This window comes from Lissotriton helveticus, chromosome 10 (genome assembly GCF_964261635.1).
Source record: "Lissotriton helveticus chromosome 10, aLisHel1.1, whole genome shotgun sequence".
In the NCBI taxonomy this organism is placed as follows: domain Eukaryota; kingdom Metazoa; phylum Chordata; class Amphibia; order Caudata; family Salamandridae; genus Lissotriton; species Lissotriton helveticus.
In genome coordinates, this window is record NC_136071.1 from 662,358,531 (window position 1) to 662,377,638 (window position 19,108).

A 19,108-nucleotide genomic window follows, 5' to 3' on the forward strand; every position below is an offset into this window, starting at 1 on the left:
CGGCCAGTGCATTTCCCTGTCCAATGATGTCTGTCAAAGTCAAAATAAGCTTTATTCGGTTTTTTGTTTAAAACCATAAAGGCAACAAGAAAAATTACATACATGTATAAATGTCATACAAGGTAAAAAGGAACCAACTATTAAAAACCAAATAAAATCAATTTAAAGGGTAGATGTTCAGTAGCGCAAGGTTCATGGAATCCCCTTTCACCAAGAATTGTCATTCGATGACCTTTGCCTTAGAGACGGATGGAGTCGGGGGCCAGGATAGAAATCATGCAAGTCCCAGATGCAAATGGGGCCATCACCCTCTTTGGGCTGAGAGGATCGCAGATAGGGGACGATGTTCATACACTTGAATTTAATTAAAATCAGGTCGCCCGGGATGTCTTTGGGCGACGTACCTAGCCACCCCACCCTCCTGACACTCAGGATTCCACCATCTAAGGCAGATGGCAATGGTCTGTTTTGTTTTAGCCAGGCAATGGCTTTGTTTAGCAGGTCCTGTTGACTTTCAAATTTACCCTGGCTAGGTGCAGGGACCCCAGAGAGAACAGCCACATAAGGAGCGGCTTCTGGTGGTAAGTTAATCCGATTCCTTCTTTCAAATGCGGTCCTGGGAGCTTTATGGGGTACTGATATGGAGTTAAACGTAATGTTCTGGCCTCTCGGGTTAGGTATAGACTTGGGGGGATCAAGAATTTGAATTTTCGTACGTATCGTGGCTTTGAATTTTTCATTATTGCTGGGGGAATGGAGTGGATTGGTGTAACAGTTTTTTCAGTAGGAGTATAGTTCCTTAGTATAGTTTTTTCGATACTGGTCAACCTGTCTCCCAGTTCATTGATTTTTGTGACCAAGGGAGATAGTACAGATATTAACAGTAGCTCGATCTGGGCCAGTAAGGTCGGTTGGAGTGGTAATGCGGAGTCCGGTATTCTACTCACAGCCTCGATCGGCAATGATATAGGTGGGTTGGAGGGAGATAATTAGAGGCTAGTGCACATTTTGTAAGAATTCTCAGTGTCATTATCTTTTACCTCATCAACGTCTCTACCTACTATAGGGGGGGTACATACGTGTTGGGCGTAATTCGTACCACACAAGACATTCAGCTCCTCCCAGATGGACATGATGGGAGGAAGTCAGAGCTGGTACAACCACAATAAGTGTGAAATCTAATAAGAAGGAAAATGGAAAAAACTCGGTACCTCCTCCTTCGTAGATGCCAAGTGGGGTGGCCCGTCCCGGCCTCCTTGTGCCTCTGAGGGCCGTAGAGGGCCCGCCCTTTGCCCGGGCTTGTCCCATGCGCGTCCCGCGGGGCGGGAGGTGTTCCGCGCTCTTGAGGCGCCTCCAGGCGCAGCGGGAGCGTCACGAGCGCGCCAGGACCCGGGGCTGCTGGGAAATGAAGTTTTGTTTGTGCCCGACTTGGCCAGGAGAGTCCCTGTTTCTCCGTCGCGTTTGCCGTTTCCCTCACGGCTGGAAAGGTGAAGGGTTTACTTGGCCGTTCCCCTCACGGCTCCCCACCACTGCAGGTAAGGTTGGAAAATGCCCCCAGGCACGCTCGGTACTCCGCGCTCTTGAGGCGCCTCCAGGCGCAGCGGGAGCGTCACGAGCGCGCCAGGACCCGGGGCTGCTGGGAAATGAAGTTTTGTTTGTGCCCGACTTGGCCAGGAGAGTCCCTGTTTCTCCGTCGCGTTTTCCGTTTCCCTCACGGCTGGAAAGGTGAAGGGTTTACTTGGCCGTTCCCCTCACGGCTCCCCACCACTGCAGGTAAGGTTGGAAAATGCATGTCTGTCACCTTTTTGTGTGCATTGCATTTGATTTCGGCAAGTCGTTTGGGGAGGAGAACCGCTTCAGTCAGAGCAGAGACTAGATCTCCGTGCAGGATGGGCGTGCCATGAGATGTCAGAAATCCCCTCTCCTTCCATAAGAGCCCAAAATGATGAACCACCCCCAAGGCATACTGGCTGTCCGTGTATATGTTTGCTGTCATCCCCTTTGCTAGGATACATGCTCGTGTGAGGGCAATCAGTTCTGCCGCCTGGGCGGATCGTTGCGTGATGCGGGCGGTTTCAACTACAGTTCGGGCTGTGGTAACTGCATAGGCAGCTGAGGTGGTGCCGTCGGGGAGTTTAATGCAAGAGCCGTCTACCCATAGCTCTCCGTCAGGGTTTGGGAAGGCAGTGTCTCGGAGGTCAACTCTACTCCTAGTCTGTTCGTCCGTGAGGGTCACACAGTCATGTATGGGGGCACATCGGGATTGTTTTCAGGCAGAGGCAGCAAGGTGGCTGGGTTCAGTGTGGTGCATCGTTTCAGCGTGATGTGAGGTGCGAGCAGTGTCAGTTCGTACCCAGTCAGTCGCGCGCTGGTCAGGTGTTGTGTCTTGGTCTGGTTTAGGAGGGTGTCAACAGCATGAGGCACTAGTACCGTGAGGGAATTCGAGAGTACGATTCCCTCACTTTGTCAGATAGAGACAGCAGCAGCGGCTACTGCTCGAAGGCAGGCAGGCAAAGCTCTTGCTACAGGGTCAAGAGTGGCAGAGAAATAGGCACATGGTCGTTGTTTGGGGCTAATGGACTGAGTCAGGACAGACAAAGCGCATCCCTCCCTTTCGTGAGTGTAGAGAGAGAAGGGCTTTGTATAATCAGGGGTTCCTAGGACGGGCGCTGAACAAAGGGCGTCTCGTAGTTCCTTGAAGGAGGATTGACATTCAGGGGTCCAAGGGAGCGGGAAGGGGACATCTTTAGCCAGTAGGGAAAGTAGTGGTTTCACAATGAGGCTGAAATTTGGCAACCATTGTCGGCAGAAGGAGGTGAGGCCTACCAAAGAGCGGACTTGCTTCGGGGTTTTAGGGATAGTGGTCTCTAGGATAGCCTGTATTCGATCGGGTGTGAGCTTTCTCCCGTCTTTGGACAAGAGGTGGCCTAGGTAAGTGACTTGAGGTTGGCAGAATTGCAACTTCTTCTTGGAGACCTTGTGGCCATTTTCCGCGAGGAAGTGCAGGAGTTGGATGGTGGCTGTGACTGCAAGTGGAGTGGTGTCGGCCGCCAAAAGGATATCATCCACGTACTGTATCAACACCACTCCATCCGGCAATTGGACTGCATCCAGCTGTCTCTTGAGGGCCTGGCTGTAGATGCTTGGACTTTCAGTGTAGCCCTGGGGTGCTCTGCAAAATCTGTATGAGCGGGATTTTAAAGTGAAGCCGAAAGGTAGCGGCTGTCCGAGTGAATGGGGATGGAGAAGAATGCGTTCTTGAGGTCGATTACCGTGAAGGTGGTGGCAGTGGAAGGAATCAGGGTGTAATGTGTAATGTAATGTAATGTATAGGCATTTATATAGCGCACTACTTACCCGTAGGGTCCCAAGGCGCTTCGACCGCTGCGAAACCCTTCCTGGCTTCCCTGAGAGATGGTCCCTTAATGGGTATCTCCAGGCTGAGACCAGGCATCCCCGGCGGTCTGGTGGGGCCGTTAGTGAAGATGAGGCAAGCTAATGCCCAGAGTTGCCGAGTGTGAACGCTGATCAGAGTGGGCACCGAGGCGAGAGAATTATCGAGTCCGCTGACCCTGGTCCAGAAACCTGCCGCGCCGGGAATCGAACCCTGGTCCCGGGCCGTCCTCTGCTCTCGGGTCTGCCACCTCTAACCAGTGAGCCACACTACTTCAGGGTCAGAATGGTGGTGATGTCTGAGACTACAGGGTACTGGGGTACAACCACTTTGTTGACTTCTCGTAGGTCGATGATGAAGCGGTACGCTTTTTCATCTCCCTCACCCTGCTTCTTCACAATGGGTAGGATAGGGCTGTTGCAAACATTGCTAACTACTTCTTCTACCACTCCTGCATCTACCAGGGACTGGATGATTTTTACCAACGCCTTCTCGCCTTCGGGCGATATCCGATACTGTGGGAGTTTGGGGAGTACTGCGTCCTGTCGAACAGTTATGTGTACAGGGTCTATCATCATGCGTCTTACGTCCGAGTCAGTCTTTGCCCATAGGTACAGAGGTAGGGTGTCGAGTAAGGACAAGTCAGTGTCAGTGATAGAAAACATGCATTGTGTGCGACAAGATCTGAGCAGTGTTGGGTTGTCGTACAGAATGACTCGAACTCCGTCTTGTGAACACCTAATAGTAGCTCGAAAATGTTTCAATAAGTCAAGTCCCATAATGGCGTCGGGGGTGTTGGAGGAGAGCAAAAACGTCGTGTCAGTGGTGTTATTGTCCAAGTTAAAAGAGATCGGTGTGGACAAGGGATTAGTGGAGGGCGTTCCATCAAAACCTATTGATGTCACATGTGAGCCAGACAAGGGTGCCCTGGGAATCAATCGTTTAGACAACGCACTACGTGTTGCACCAGTATCTACCAGAAATGGAGACTTCGTACCTAGGACCTTAGCGGTGACATAAGGGCCTTGCTGGTCAACATAGAGCTCGACTGGATCCCTTCCTTGCCCTTGGCAGTCCTATGCAAAGTCGTGGGCATTGTCGCAGTCAGACTGTTGGCACTGATTCTGTCGGGGACGGTCAAACGTGTTCGGTCTACCAGGTCTGTCATTGTTGGTGTCGCTTGTGTGCCCTCGTCCCTGTCCTCTATTTCTCGGCCCGCCCGCTACGTCTCTCGTGTCTTTATTTCTGAGTGCTTCTTGCAGAACTGGACATTGAGACTTCCAGTGGCCAAATCTTTTGCAAAACGCACACCGGTCCTCATCGAGGTCTGTTCGTGGAGCGCCGGGTGCGGGTGTGCGGTCTCTAGGGGGTGGATTTCTAGGAGCATTCGACTGGTAGTTTCCTCTATACTGTTCCCTTCCTATAGTCACACCTTGCAACTAAGCAATCATCACCCTCTCTTTCAAGTCCTTTTTCTTCTTCTCAGTCACTTGATCGTTCTCGTTCTTTTGTCGCTCATAGTATTGAGCCATCTGAAGGATAGCTGCGGGCTTGGAGGCCGCCCAACTACTCTCGCTAGTCTGTAGTTTCTGCGAGACTTCTGGTATCAGGCCTTTCACATAGTTCTGGACAGACAAGCGATGTCCGGTCGCAGTGGTCATGTCCTGGCCGCTGTAATCGGAGAAGACCGTTTCAAACCGGGAGAAGTATTCTGATACGTCTTCCTGGGGTTTCTGGCGACAGGCCGTTACTATCGACCAGTCCACCTTCCTTTCTGGAACTAGGGTTTTTAATTTCTGCACAATCTTATCTGGTAAGTCTAGAATGGCCTTCAAAGGTTTCTGTCCCGGCTCCCGTTGTTTGTCAACATTACCGAGTTGTATCCAGGTATGTCCGAACAGCTCAAGGTGGTCGACTTTCCGGATTTGCTTCCACACATCAGCTGGCAGACATAGCCCGAAAAACAAATCGATATCCGCTAGGGTCATAATCGTTGAACCCAGAGCGGTGGCTAATTCTGTATAGAAGGCTGTGGGGTTCTTTCGCAGATCAGGCAAGGACTTTCGGAAAGTCAGGATGTCTTGCCGATCCCATGGTTGGTAAACCCAGTTGTAAACTACCCTCCCTCTCGCATCTTGGTGGTTAATATCGTCGTGTGTTCCCTGTCCTCGTGGGGGAACCCAATAGGGAGCGGCCTCCTTTATGGGCATCATCGTGTCAATTTTTTCTACTCCGGCCTCAGTTACTGCAGGAGTTGTGGTGTTAGTCTCTGGTTTCTGTTCCGTGAGGTGGCGGAAAACTTCAAGCGTACGCGTGAAGAGGTTCGTCACATCACACTCGTCCCCATCTCCGACATCAACTTTTCTATACAGAGTCGTTAGGTTTTCAGGGCCTTTTCCTTGGTAGCGGTCTTCGTAGGCATTAAGGGTATGGTAACAAAGGCGTACGACAAAGTGTCGCCTGTGGCTATTGGCATATGTATGGTACATATCCGTTATATAATCCTCACTTTCCTTTCGCACCACCAGTGTCTTTACAATCTTATCGATCCCAGCTCGTTCATCCTTACTTAATCTATTCGATCTCGCAGGGTCTTTCCTCCCAGCTTCGGGATCATCTGAAGTCGCTGCTCGTGCTGCGCTGGGTACGAGGGGTTCGGTCGGCGCAGAGGCCATGGGGACCGAGGCTCCGGCACTACTCTCGCCTGTCGGTGGGGGTTGCGGGTGCTGCGCTAAGGGTTGGGAAGGGGCGTATGGAGGGGGCATGTAGATGATCGGGGGACCTAATAGTAAATCATCGTTTGTTCGCTGTTTCGAAGGTAGCTCGGGGTAAAGTGTAGAGGGTGTCCTGACGGGACACTGGCCTGATGATTCGGAATCTTGTTTTAGCTTGGTTTCCTCTCTTTCTTTTATTTTTTCCTTTAATTTGTTAGCGGCCAGGTGAGCTGCCTTGCGTAATTCCTTTTCTAACCTGACCTCTTTTCTCTTCTTTCGCTGTTCTGTTTCTTTGCGCCACATGCCGAAGCTATCGAGCATAGTGGGTGTTGTCTTATTGTTATAAAGGGCTGTTTCCAGCGCGTTTATTTTGTCGTTATCAAAGGATCCTATCAGTGGCCACTGACTTCCCCGATCCTTTCTCGTGTATTTATGCCACAGCTTACTATAAGCCACGGTGACTAGTCCATATTTAGTAAACATGTCCTTATTAGGGGTGCCCTCCAGTGGAGCCGGATGGTTCACCTCTAATAAGCGGTCCGGGCTGAACCAACTACCAACAAACGGGGCAAAAATAGGCATGACGGGTTACAAAGGGGGCAAAAGTCTGCACTACCTATCCTTCACTATTCACAAGGACTAAACAGAGTATTGCGACTCTGTGCTTATTTGTAAATAGAGAATAACCCAAAGAGAACCAATTCCGAACGATCAATGTTCGGACAAACAATCAATCAAATGAGGGATAAAAATAGGCACGACGTATTACAACGGGGGCAAAAGCCTGCGTTACCTATCCTTCACTATTCACAAGGACTAAACAGAGTATTGCGACTCTGTGCTTATTTGTAAATAGAGAATGATCCAAAGAGAACCAATTCCAAAACAGTAAATGCTTGGATAACAATCAATCAAATGGAGAGGGAAGTAGGCACGACGGATTACAAAGGGGGCAAAGGCCTGCGTTACCTACCCTTCACTATCTGCAAAGACTAAACAGAGTATGGCGACTCTGTGCTTGTTTGCAAATAGAGAATCTCTCAGAAACAATCAAATGAGTAATACTAGTATTTTCAAACAATCAAACAATCAATTCGCAATTCGTCGTGTTACACGACCTTACCCGGACCGCATGGACAGTTTCTCGTCTTCCGCTTCCAGCGCCTGATCGTCCTCTGTTCTCCGTAATTGCTGTGGCACTCCTGATGGTTCCCAGTCAGGACCGTAGATCACTCAAGAGAGGTCTGCTCGGAACCGGTGAAATTCGGATGATCGGCTGCCAGACGAGGGTCTATCGGGCAGGAGCTCTTCCCGATCGTTGCAGTCGTTCACTCTGTCGTTGGGACCTCTCCCACTGGATCCACGCGTCGCTGATGGGCCCCACGTTTGGGGCGCCAATTGTAGAAAGGTAGGGCCGAATTCGACCAAGAACCCTTCAGTATTTGCCCGGCGTTAGCCGCCTCTCATACCATTCGAGATTACCAAACAAAGAGGCAGGCGCTGGAGACAGAAGGCAGGAAACAGGAGTTTATTCCGACGGAGCAGAACACGTCAAATCAGACAACAGGGTATCTTCTCGAGGTGCTCTACACGCATCCTTGAGGCCTGGCCTCTTATACACAGGTTTATTGCTTTATTACATGAAACACATTCTTGTCAATACTTTGATGTACGGAAAGGCATCCTCGGAATCTCCGCTCCAAACCCGTTCCCACACATATTTACAGTAAAAGTCCCCACCCCGATCTCAGTAGGTGATGACTATCGCGCAGCTGGATATCCCGCCGGCTCCCGGAATGTGTGCGGCTGATCGGATCTCATGGGGTGGGGGCTTTTATCAGTCATAGATTCTTTGAAGAGGGACAGCTTCCTACTGTAAGGGGCAATAAACTGTATCCGCAGGGCTAGGTGATGGCCTGGGATCGGGCGGGACAATCGGGCACAGAGGAAGGGGGTTCATCAAAGGATGCGTGATCATTAAAGGGACGGAGGGAGGTGTTAGTCGGGTACGGGATGTGGCTCCGAGGCAGGGCCGCGCTGAAGGGGTGGTTTATGGCCCAAGCATGTGAGAACGTGGGCTGTCAGCGCGCGGGGGATGCTGGCGGGGTCAGAGAGGGAGAGAGAGAGACGCGCTGGCTATCGGCAGTGGGCAGAGAGGCCATGGCGTTCAAAATGGCTGCTACTTACGCGCACATTTGAGCTAAAAGGGGACAAGATGGCGCCGATAATGTTTACGTCGCAATCTAGATTTTAACAACCCTGAATCCCAAAGGTCAGGGTGGGCTCAACTGTGTTTCAGGGAGCTCTTGGTAGATATGGCCAGGGGGTCCTAAAGATAAAAATCCTCAGATGATTCCTGGTATCCCTTTATTCTTGGAATCGTCTGGGATATTAAAAATTACAAGCATGTAAAGGTCACTCGGATGTTTGCGGTCTTATGACCATAGTGCCAACATGTTTCAACCCACCATTTGGCTCAAAACAGGTCCTGGGCTTTCTTCAGGGCAATAAATGTAGAAGTTCCCTCCCTGGTTATGGCAGTGGATGACTATCATGCTACTCCTATTTCGTGATCAAGGGCAGATAGCTGCTCCTTTAACTTTAGTTTAGAGGATATTGTTCCTTCTTCTCCATCCCGTCTTGGTAGAGGTATAGCATCACAGGGAGTTGCAGTTTGAGGGGTAGCCGTCTAGTCACACAATCATCACGGGTCCTGCCCCGCGTACGAACCGACTTAGACCTGCATCCCCGGGCTCTCAAAATTAGCCAGACAGCGGCACCTTGTGGCATACTGTCACAAGCACTGGGGTTGACAATTAAGTGCTGGTGCAGAGCACTGGAAACCACCGGCTCAAATTAAGCACTTATGTAGAGGCTTTGTTTTAGGATACTTGAGTACGGCAACTGCTATCTAACAGGAGAAGAACTGCCTTGAGCATGTGCTGTTGTGGTTGGCTGATGTTAGTGGACCCAGATTACTGGCACATTGTTGTGCAGATGTGGTAGTAAAAGCCCTTATCCACTATCTTGACCTTGTGACCTGTCTGTGCTGTGCCCTGGAATTCAGTCGACCTGCAGTTCTCTGTAAGTCATACCTGTGAATAGGTCAGAAGGACAGGCAATGTGGTCTGAAGCATTGATTGAGTACAGTTGCATTTATGTTCTTGTTGAAGAATAATATGTAATTCTTGAGCATGAGCTTTCACTGTAAATCAGGAGGCAGCTTCTACCAGCCCATTCCCCCTGTTAGTACTGCCATGAACCCTACAAGTGGGGAGAGGCTGTGGTGTAGTCGCAGCCGGCATGACTCGCGGGTGGAGGGGAGGGTGGAGGGGTCGTGCGGGGGAGGCGGAGGAGTTCATTAAAAAAATAATATTAAACTTACCTTCCCATGTCCCGTGCTGTCTCAGCTCCTGGCCGGGTCCGCTGAACAGGAAGCAGGCAGCCTCCCTCTCCTCCCCAAAGCCAATCACAACCCTGCAATGTCAGCGTTGTGATTGGTTGGGATGCCGACCACACAGGTGTCTATGGCGAGGACGCCTTGTAAATATGCCTATTTGCCCCGCAGTCCTCTGCGGAAAAGGGGCATGCATGGTTGTTGCTGTGGGCGTTCCACCACAACACCCATTGCTTTTTGATGCTGCCCCAGATTTACAAGGCTGAGGTAGCGCCAAAAACGAATGCCATGAAATACCAGGCGTTAGAATGGCGATACAAGTAGAAATGATTCATTTCTCCTTATTTTTTGCTCTTTCCATGTGTGCTGCATACACACATAGAAAGAGCAAATCACCGTTATTGGTTGTTTATGTGCAGCAAGGTGTCCCTTCCTGCACATCGACAATCATCCTTGCAGCACAGGCACGCTTGCAAAATGGCGGCAGGGTACCTGTGCTGGCGCTAGGCAGCTTTTATTTGCGCCAGCGCTAGGGGAAGCACAGAGGTTTACTGTATTCTTGTGAATACTGTGCATCCCTGCATTTTAAAAATGTCAGAGCGTGGTGCTGCCAAATTTGGAGCACCTCTGCGCTCATACATTTGTTTGTAAATATGCCCCTATGTGTCTGCCATCTAGTTAGTGATGTGCACTATTGACTCCTTTACTGCAAGTGGTTACATAGTTCTATGCAGCAACATTGTGGAAAATATGTGCAGTTTGTTATCTGATATTTTGCCATGTTTCTTTCATAGGTTTGCAGAACCAATCTCCTTCCACCAACGAATATGGATGAACCTCAACTGTCAACACTTTACAGCTTCCTATTGCATAGCTGGGCTTTATGATAGATGTAGGAGTATAAAGCATCTTTAAGTGGAAGAGCATCAGTACCTCCTTACTGTTTTGCGGGTTCTTGAATTGAATGTGAAAAGTCTTGAGAAGAGGTGACCTTTGGAGAGCAGCAGTGATATCTGTACGCCATCTTGATATTGCAGATATGTAGGGTTTCATGTCGTTAAGTCTTCTGTGTCATTTTGTGCATGAGTTTCTTCATTGCTGACTAAAAGTGTTTGGATATTATAGAACCAGATTGTAGTTAATGATTGTTTTCTAGGTGCGTCCACTGCCCCCGACCCCAGTGCCATAATGTCATCCCGCCTTCTAATGACGCACATTTTACTTGCTGAATATGTTGATTACAATGTGATAATTTTTCTTGTGGAGGACAGACAGATCACCCATTGGGGGACATGCATTTGATAGGGATTTCACTGCCACATGCAGTGAACATAAAACCCAGAAGTCTCTATTTGCCTACTTTGGGGGAGTAGGGTTGTTCTTAATTTGCCTACTTTGGGGGAGTAGGGCAGCCACGGCCTGTGCATGAAAGAGCGGTGGGGCGGTAGGGCCGGGTGGAGGGGTATTTCGATGGACAATTATGTGTCCATTGTTTCATCTGTGGTACCACACATGTATCCAGGAATTACAGTGGAAGGTACCAACATGGGGTTATATGTTAATGACAATATAAGCAGTGAATCATGCGGTCATCCAGTTAGCCATCACTTGCTTATTGTATGCCTTACAACCATATACCCAACACGTTTTTTATGCTCCAGGACATATATAAATAAGAGTAAGTCAAGTCAAAAACCACTTTATTCGATTTTGTTAAAAATCATAAAAGCATACTACAACAGTTAAAAATCATTCCAAGTACATGTTTTAAAAAACTTCATATGATACAATACAATTTAAAACATTAAAAAGGTCAGATTAAAAAGACTCATCATGTGCAAAAAAGCAAGAAATACCAAATTCATCCCAATCCCCACACTTCAGCTTATACTTTCCTCCTCCTGATTCGAACAGCAGCGACAAGGTAATTTGCCACACTGAACATTACCAAGGGAGAATCAAGCATTTGTAGGAACAGAAGAGCGGGTTTTGCTTGCGTCAACGCTTTCCCCTTCAACAAGGGTAACAGATACTTTTGTCTAGGAACATGATAAAAAGGGCAGAATAACATAAGGTGCATATTGTCTTGTATGGAAAAGTTGTCACATTCACATACAGGTGCATCCTCAAGCTTGAACCATCCCTGTCTGCCACAGAGTACCAAATAAATCTGGTTAAATCTAAACTTAACCAGAAGCCATCTGTGGAACGGGATGTTGACTAGGGCAAGATACGGTTGGATGGCAATACAAGTGATTGTCATGTAATGTGCTCTGACCGTGGATTTTGTTAACTGGAGTTGTTCTCTCTCCAAGGATTTAAGTTTGTAAAAATTTTCCTTGACCCACGCTAGGTCTGCTTTTTTTAAATCAAGCGGGGAGGAGAAAATCTCCGGGCGTCCAAGTTCTGCCGAGCACTTTTTAATGTATGCCAGCCAAGCGATGTCTTTAAACTTATCCAATTTTAAACAGTCCGTCAAAATTTTGTGGTTGAGACCTAAGTTGTTATTGGTCCAAACTCTTATAAATAAGAGTAAAAATATTAAACTGAGGTGGTAATTTATGAGAGGCTTGCGACGCCAGAGCATCACTTTTTTTGTTGCTCGGTGGTGCATGTCTCTCAATCATATCTATGAAGGGATGCAAAGGCACTCTATGTGGCTTTGCATGGCCTCATAGATGTGGAGTAAGACAAAGCAGCGCAAGTCGCAGTGTTTTCTTACTTAGCGTCAAGGAGGCATTCCATTTGCGTTGCGGTGAGTGTTCCCAAGCAACATCCATGGATTTTGATGCATTCTCAGATTTACAAGGATCGGTGACCCTGGGAATGCGTGAAAACTGTATGGTGCAAGGGCGCCTGCATTGGCACTAGACACCATATTATGCATTCGCTAAATGGAGAAGAATGCACTGTATCTCGTAAAAACTGAGCATTCCTGGCCTTTCGATTTGGCTTGGGGCAGCTCAGCAAAAAACACTTGTGGCGCTGCTCTGTACCGAATCAATGTAAATGTGGGGCTTAGGTTACAATGGTAGTGCCCCAAACTGTGTACTAAAAATCACTAAAACTGAACCCTCTAGTTAAACCGTGGTACCTGGACTCTCATTGTGTAACTTTATTTTCTCATTGCGTTTAATTGCATGTTTGTTTGGCCATTTAACGATTATGGGCGTTTCTAGATGACTGGTGAAGACTGCAAAATGTAGTTGTGCCATGGTGATTTCTGTGACTCCTAATCACCCACCATTAGCAGAGTGGTGACTTTGTTGCACTGGCAGATTTTGTTTTGATGTTAAAATTGCCTGTTGCAACTTTGCCAGTGTCAAACTCACCAGTGTTAAGTTGGCAGCACTACAACATAGGTGGTCAAAATGAGTACTTCCTCTATTTTTGCACACGTATTCAAAAATAGAACCTAAATATGAACTTAACCAGAGGCTGCACTTTTGTCCCTGCTTTGATAATACAGCTACACCCTAAACGGAGCGGAGTTTGCTCTTTCCAGGAAGACATGAAGTGGGAAAAATTAGATGGAAATAACATTCTATTATATCACCCCTAGTCAATGTATCCATGTATTCTTGTGCAATTTGTGGTAGAATTTTTAAAAAAAAATGTATAATGTCCTTTTCATCTAAAGAAAATAACAGGAGTGAGAAGAACACATAATTAGACTTTAATTTGAGAAACAAATTTGAGAATTTAGAATTAACTATGAACAGAAGATGGGCAAAAGACTCTTCTAAACAAAATGCATTTCTCAGATACCCATCTCTTAATCTTCACTTCACTTCCTAATTAAACCAACACATATATGTTTAGGAAGGATACGTAACTTATGTTAGACCCAGAGCTGGCCGAAACATGCACAATATCTTCTCCTCACTGGACTCAGCAGTGTGCCAGGAAATCTCCACAGGAAGTGGAGTCACAACCTTCTCATTACTCTTGTTGCCAACCTCCACAGGAGGACATCCAGTGCAGCAACTGTGAAAAACAAGGCCCCCTGCAGATAGTGGAACAAACTCATTATCCTGGATCTCAACTCATATCCAATGAAAATTGTTCTGCCTGCCCAACAATTATGCAGCAGCTCTATAGCTGGCTGTCTGAAGGCATCAGAAGAGTATTTAGTTTGAGGCATCTTAACCAGTTAGCTAAAACCTCTTCACTCAACAAAGAAGATGAAAACAGAAAGCACTGGACTGCAAAAGCAATGAAAGAAATCTAACTATTAACATGGCAAACATGTCACCAGTGATTCAACAAGATCTACAAATCATCCATCAAGCAAGCAAAACGTACAATTTTTCTAACTGGATCGCTAATGCCAAATGCTTCACCAAGGAACTTCATAGGATCCTCACAGCATTATGTAGCCAGGAGTGGACCGTCACGAAGTATCTTCCCCAACTGTGAAGATTTTTGTGCCATTATCACAGAACATCTTGTTTCAAAGGCAACACATCACACATGCCATCCAGTCAGCACACAGTGAAGCCCTGTACCACTCAAATATCCAAGGACAAACCACTATCATCTATTGTCACATCCTCCTTGTCCAAGACGTAGATCAACAACTCTCTAATGCCAGCCACGTATCCCACCAACTTCAAGATCTTATACATCAGAACACTCATGCAAATACATCCAGCAGAACATGTCACAAAGATCAACCACTCTGGTGAAGAAAATATCCTACTTTCAGACCATCCAACTTTTTTCCCATTGGGAGAGACACTGAATCTACCCTGATATCCACATGGGATGACCTAAAGAGGTGGTAGACAGAAATATATTTGCCACTCTTCTGCCATTGGATCTGTCTGCTGCCTTTGACACAGCCCACCACCACTCTATTCTGCTGAAACTAGAGGAACTTGGTATCAAAGGAACATTCCTAGGCTGGGTATCCTCATACCTCTCAAACACATCTAGCATGATCTTGCTGACATGGCACTGATGCTAGTACCTCTTTTCACAATCGTCTCACCTCACCTCCTCAAAGTCTGCAACAAGTCCTTCAAACTAACCTGGTACAACTGCACTGATTACATGCAGATCATTCTAAAGCTGGAAAACTCCAGGAACCTTGATGCCTCAAAACTAGACCTCTGCCTCAGAGCCCTTGTCCAATTGACGCTGAATAACCACCTTAAAATGAACTCTAAAACACAGATTTTAATTTGTGGAGAATGAAAGAACAAAGTAGAGATGGTAGCCTGCAGAATTGAAGAACTACTAGTTTTCTTCCAATGAAATAGGCCAATCACCTGAAATGTCGATGGAAGAAAGAAACCTAAAAGTAAAATAGTCCCCGGTCCCTATTGAACCTTGTCACAAGAAGTAACTTTTTCAGTAAACAAACTCTTTGATGTAACTTTCCTCATCTAGGTTTCTCATTGAAGAGCTAGGCCACCATCACCATAGTCATGCCATAGTCATGCCTCACCTACACAATGCAGATACTTTGGGCATATGCATCCTAAACCTACTACTCCAAAGACAGCAAAGAATCAAAAATGCAGCAGCAAAACAACTACATTTTCGCCTATGAGACCACAACTCACTATACTTCAAGCATTCAATTACCTAGCACTTGCAGGGACTCTGATTTTCCCACTGTGCCATCCACAGCAAGAGCCCTTTTCTTCATTCAACTGAAGCTGCAAAGTTAATCACAGAAATAACCCACCACTATAGACTGACTGTACTCCTACAAAAAGAAATACATTGGTGGAACCTTCTCTATACAAGCAGCAAAACTATAGAACTACCTCCTGGCAAAGACAAAAATCACATCCAAGACCACCTGGTGTTCAGATAGGAAGTAAAACCCTGGCTTTTTTGTGACAGATAATGAAGGGTCACAAGAACCAGAAGAAAGAACTATGTGCTATCCCAGGAACTGCATGACCCCAGAGGATCAGATCAACCAACAACTTTAATTTAATCATCCACAAGGATTGGAGGGACAACCACAAGTGCAACTATCAATCACTCTCCTTTGTTCCACTTAATACAAAAACTCAGCTACATATTTCCAGTGAGAAATGCATGAGCTACCCCTCCCAATCACTCACAACATGAAAAACTCACTTCTTTGTCCACAATCCATTCCCCCACTTTTCCAACCAAACATATTAATGCTTTTTGTGCTGAGGTGTCCCGCCTCTCACTTGTTTTTACTTAATTCCACATTAGGCGCACAACACTGAAACACTACCCACATAGGCCATTATATTAATTCCAACCAAGCATGCTTAACAAGGTATTGTATTGCTTTGTAGTCACATTTACATAGAGCTTCATAACCCTGACAAGGTATCAGACGGGTTGCATACTACTCTGTGGGAGTGCTAAGAATGGAAGAGTGTGTATCTCCCATGTGGCATATAGTGATAATATATTGTTATATTCCCGAATTAGACCAATGTAGATAAGGAACTTATTTCTTTCATTGTCCTCACGTATAACATTTCCAAGCTGTGACCTTTTGCGTTCATATGCATGCACTATAAAGGTGTATTTGTTTCTCTGAAACTAAACTTCTTTTACATCTAGCTTTGCAGAACATTATCACAACGCCCTGAACATCATGTACAAGGTCTTGTTCCTTACTATGTACAAATGTCATCACTATCTTCATCCACAGGGCGACAGGGCTATCAATCCACAACCTCACTAATCTAAGCATACATCGCACTGCTGTTTCTATTATAAAGTATGAGCATCCCTATAGATTAGTAGAGGAGGTACTTCTGCTGACACAGAGGATCCTTGCATTCTGAGAAATCCCCACACAGCGGTCTGACATCTCGTGAGAGGTGTCCACTTCGTGACCAAGACGGGGTCCTTCACTCTATTCCCTCAGGTAATGGGGTTGGATCGTCCCTTGGTGGAATTGTTGGCTCTACACTTATACACACTCTAGGTACACTTTGAGTAGGGTTCGCATAGTAGGAGTATGCTAGATTACTTCCTTCTTTATATGCTTGCATATATACAATTGTTCAGCACCATGGTAGAACTATATCTACTATTTACGCATTTGGTGCTTGTAATCACATTTATCTGCTTCTGTCTACTAATCATTGCAGCACACGTATTTTATTCAAGAATAACGTTGGTTCAATAAATATTATTGAAAACATCCCACTGTGTATTCTCTTTATATTTTTCTGAGAATAAGAAAGCATGAGTAACTGAGCGAAAGGTTCTGTACTGTTTCCACGATCCACAGGGTTGTCCTGTTCAGTGGTTGCCAGAAACCATTTGCTCACTGATAGGTTAGGTGGGCTTACGGTGGTACTGTGAGCTTGCTGGTCTATAGGCCAACATATCCTGCGGGGGTGTCTGGAATCAGTCTTGACACCAAGCCCTTAAGTTATGTTGACCGAAAAAACGCAGGTCCTACGGATTGGTTGGAACTATACAACAATATTATGTATATAATTTATATCACACAGTGCTTTGTGCTGTGCTCAACATGAGTGAGAGATCGGACGCTCAAGTGTTAGATGTTAGTGTATCAATGTTTAAGAAATGTTTGAGTGCATTGTGGCCTAGGTTGGAAGTGATTTGGTGTCATAATTGTATGGCAGAGACTGCTCAACTCTTGTGATTGTAGAAGTGCCTATGCATTGGGTGTAGAAGAAAGTGCGAGAAGAGATGCAGTCATGCATGTTGTTAATTGCCATCTCTGGAGTGTTTTGCATCATATGGTTTATTACCCATTAACTATGGTTCCTTGGATTGTACCCAGGGATGCAGGATATTACCTAGAAGATTCAGTCAACTATAGCATATGGTTTGAAGTGCTAACAGGAGAGGTAAATGTACAACCTATGGTAATTGCCATTATGAAACCTGGGCATAATTATCTGGGCCAAGGTTTGAGGTGTCCATTCAGGAGTGGCAGGGAGCAGCCCATAGGAAAGGGCATTAATAACCAGCCATGGTATATGTTCTCAAGGGTTCATCATAGAGTGAGCATAGAAGCAATCATTGTACTACCAGTCATAGCAAATGTCGAAGAGATTAGTATAAGGCCAGGAAATCTTACTTGGGAACTCCCTTCCCCTTGCTCTAAAGGTAAATCTAATCATCTACAGGTCAAGATGTACTTTAGACTTGACTGTTTGAGTTGGACTAGATATTATATATGCTGAGTTTCAGTAGTTTTTTAAATATTCATGGGCCAGCCTGTTCTCTTCGGCTAGTATTTAGCAAGTGGAAAGTAGCCTCTTGGGTTGAAAGACAGCGCTATATATGTTTCTCCATCGATAAATAGAAATGACATTGAGTATTATATGTTACACAGGCAGCACTCGAGGGATACCACCTAGAGTGTGTACTGCACCTGTTCAACGCCGAGCATCATCGCAGTGGTGTTGCAGGCACCCCCTCTAAATCACTTCAACCTCTAGGCCAAGGATGGACTCAGGAAAAGAGTTGTTTTAGTTCCTAAGGGTCTCTTCAGATACATGCTACTGCTCACATTCTTCTAATAAACAATGTATTTTTTTTCTTCAGTTTTACATAGCTCAAACTTGACCCGAAGGTATCAGAGCGCTCTACATGAGCACCAGATACATTACAGATGGACACATTCATTTTTGGTAGCCAAGGGGAGATTAAGTGATTTGCCCAGTATCACAGGAAGTTGAGCCTCCCTGCCAGGTTTCAAACCTGGTTCCCCAGCTTCGAGGTTGACCGCTCTAGCCATTAGGCCACATACTCTCCCCTTGCTTTTGTTTTTACAACGCTTGTTAATTTCAGCCAGGACCACTGGACTTATGAGGCAGGTCAATACAGCAGTACCAAATTATGTGACGTAGCTCATAATATTGTAATTTTACACAAGTTAAGCATCTGGGCCAAGGTTTCTTCCAATTAGTAACAGTTTGGCATCCAAATACATTTATTTATCGAGTTTTGTAAAGCACGTACTTGACCCGAAGCGCTTCACAAAGTTTGCATGTGTCCAATCAGGGGCGGCTCTAGGCTCATGGCAGCCCTGGGCAGGGAGCGTAGGTAGGGGGCCCCGGAAGAGGGGGTCCGGGCGGGGTGGAGCGCGGAGGCCAGTAAAGAGAGAGGGGGGGGTCAGAGTGTTTGGAAGTGGAACAGAGCCAGAGGCCGTCAAATCCCTGCCAGGGTCACCACGCAAATATGTATCCATCCTCAGAGGATTATTATATTAACCCCATCCGCGCTAAGCGTTTTACCGCTGTGCGCTAAAGATTCCCAATTACCGCATTACATGACGAGCTCAGCTCGTCATGAGCGTACGACAGGCGTACCTCATGACGAGCTCAGCACGTCATGAGCGTGGAAGGGGTTAAGGATATATATTGGCGTGGTGGCCCCTGGGGTTTGGTGGCCCTGTGCAGGTGCACAGCTTGCACATGACTAAGGCCGCCCCTGCAGCAATTACATGAGCTACATTTGGAGTAAATATAAATACATAGTGACCGTATGTAAACAAAGTTTACGAAAGACATTAGGATAAGTTAACGATTTAGAGTTGAGGTAGATATGGTTTATTACCGTGTTGAAGGCTATGGCTGAAATGCATTGGTCTCTTTGTTTGGCACCTAAAGA

The 19,108-nt window shown here is 46.4% G+C and overlaps 1 long non-coding RNA gene across 11 annotated transcripts in view; it reads left to right on the top strand.

The window, feature by feature from the left end:
• The window catches only part of LOC144785443 (uncharacterized), a 226,397-nt gene extending 215,480 nt beyond the window's left edge, over positions 1-10,917 (top strand). For 7 of the 11 annotated variants that reach the window (XR_013601894.1, XR_013601897.1, XR_013601896.1 and 4 more), the window contains one exon: positions 10,300-10,916. This is a non-coding gene — a long non-coding RNA (uncharacterized LOC144785443). Of the gene's footprint in view, positions 1-10,299 lie in introns of all 11 variants that reach the window. The other 4 variants (XR_013601890.1, XR_013601889.1, XR_013601892.1 and 1 more) reach the window with 1 other exon arrangement.
• Positions 10,918-19,108: the final 8,191 nt, after the last annotated feature.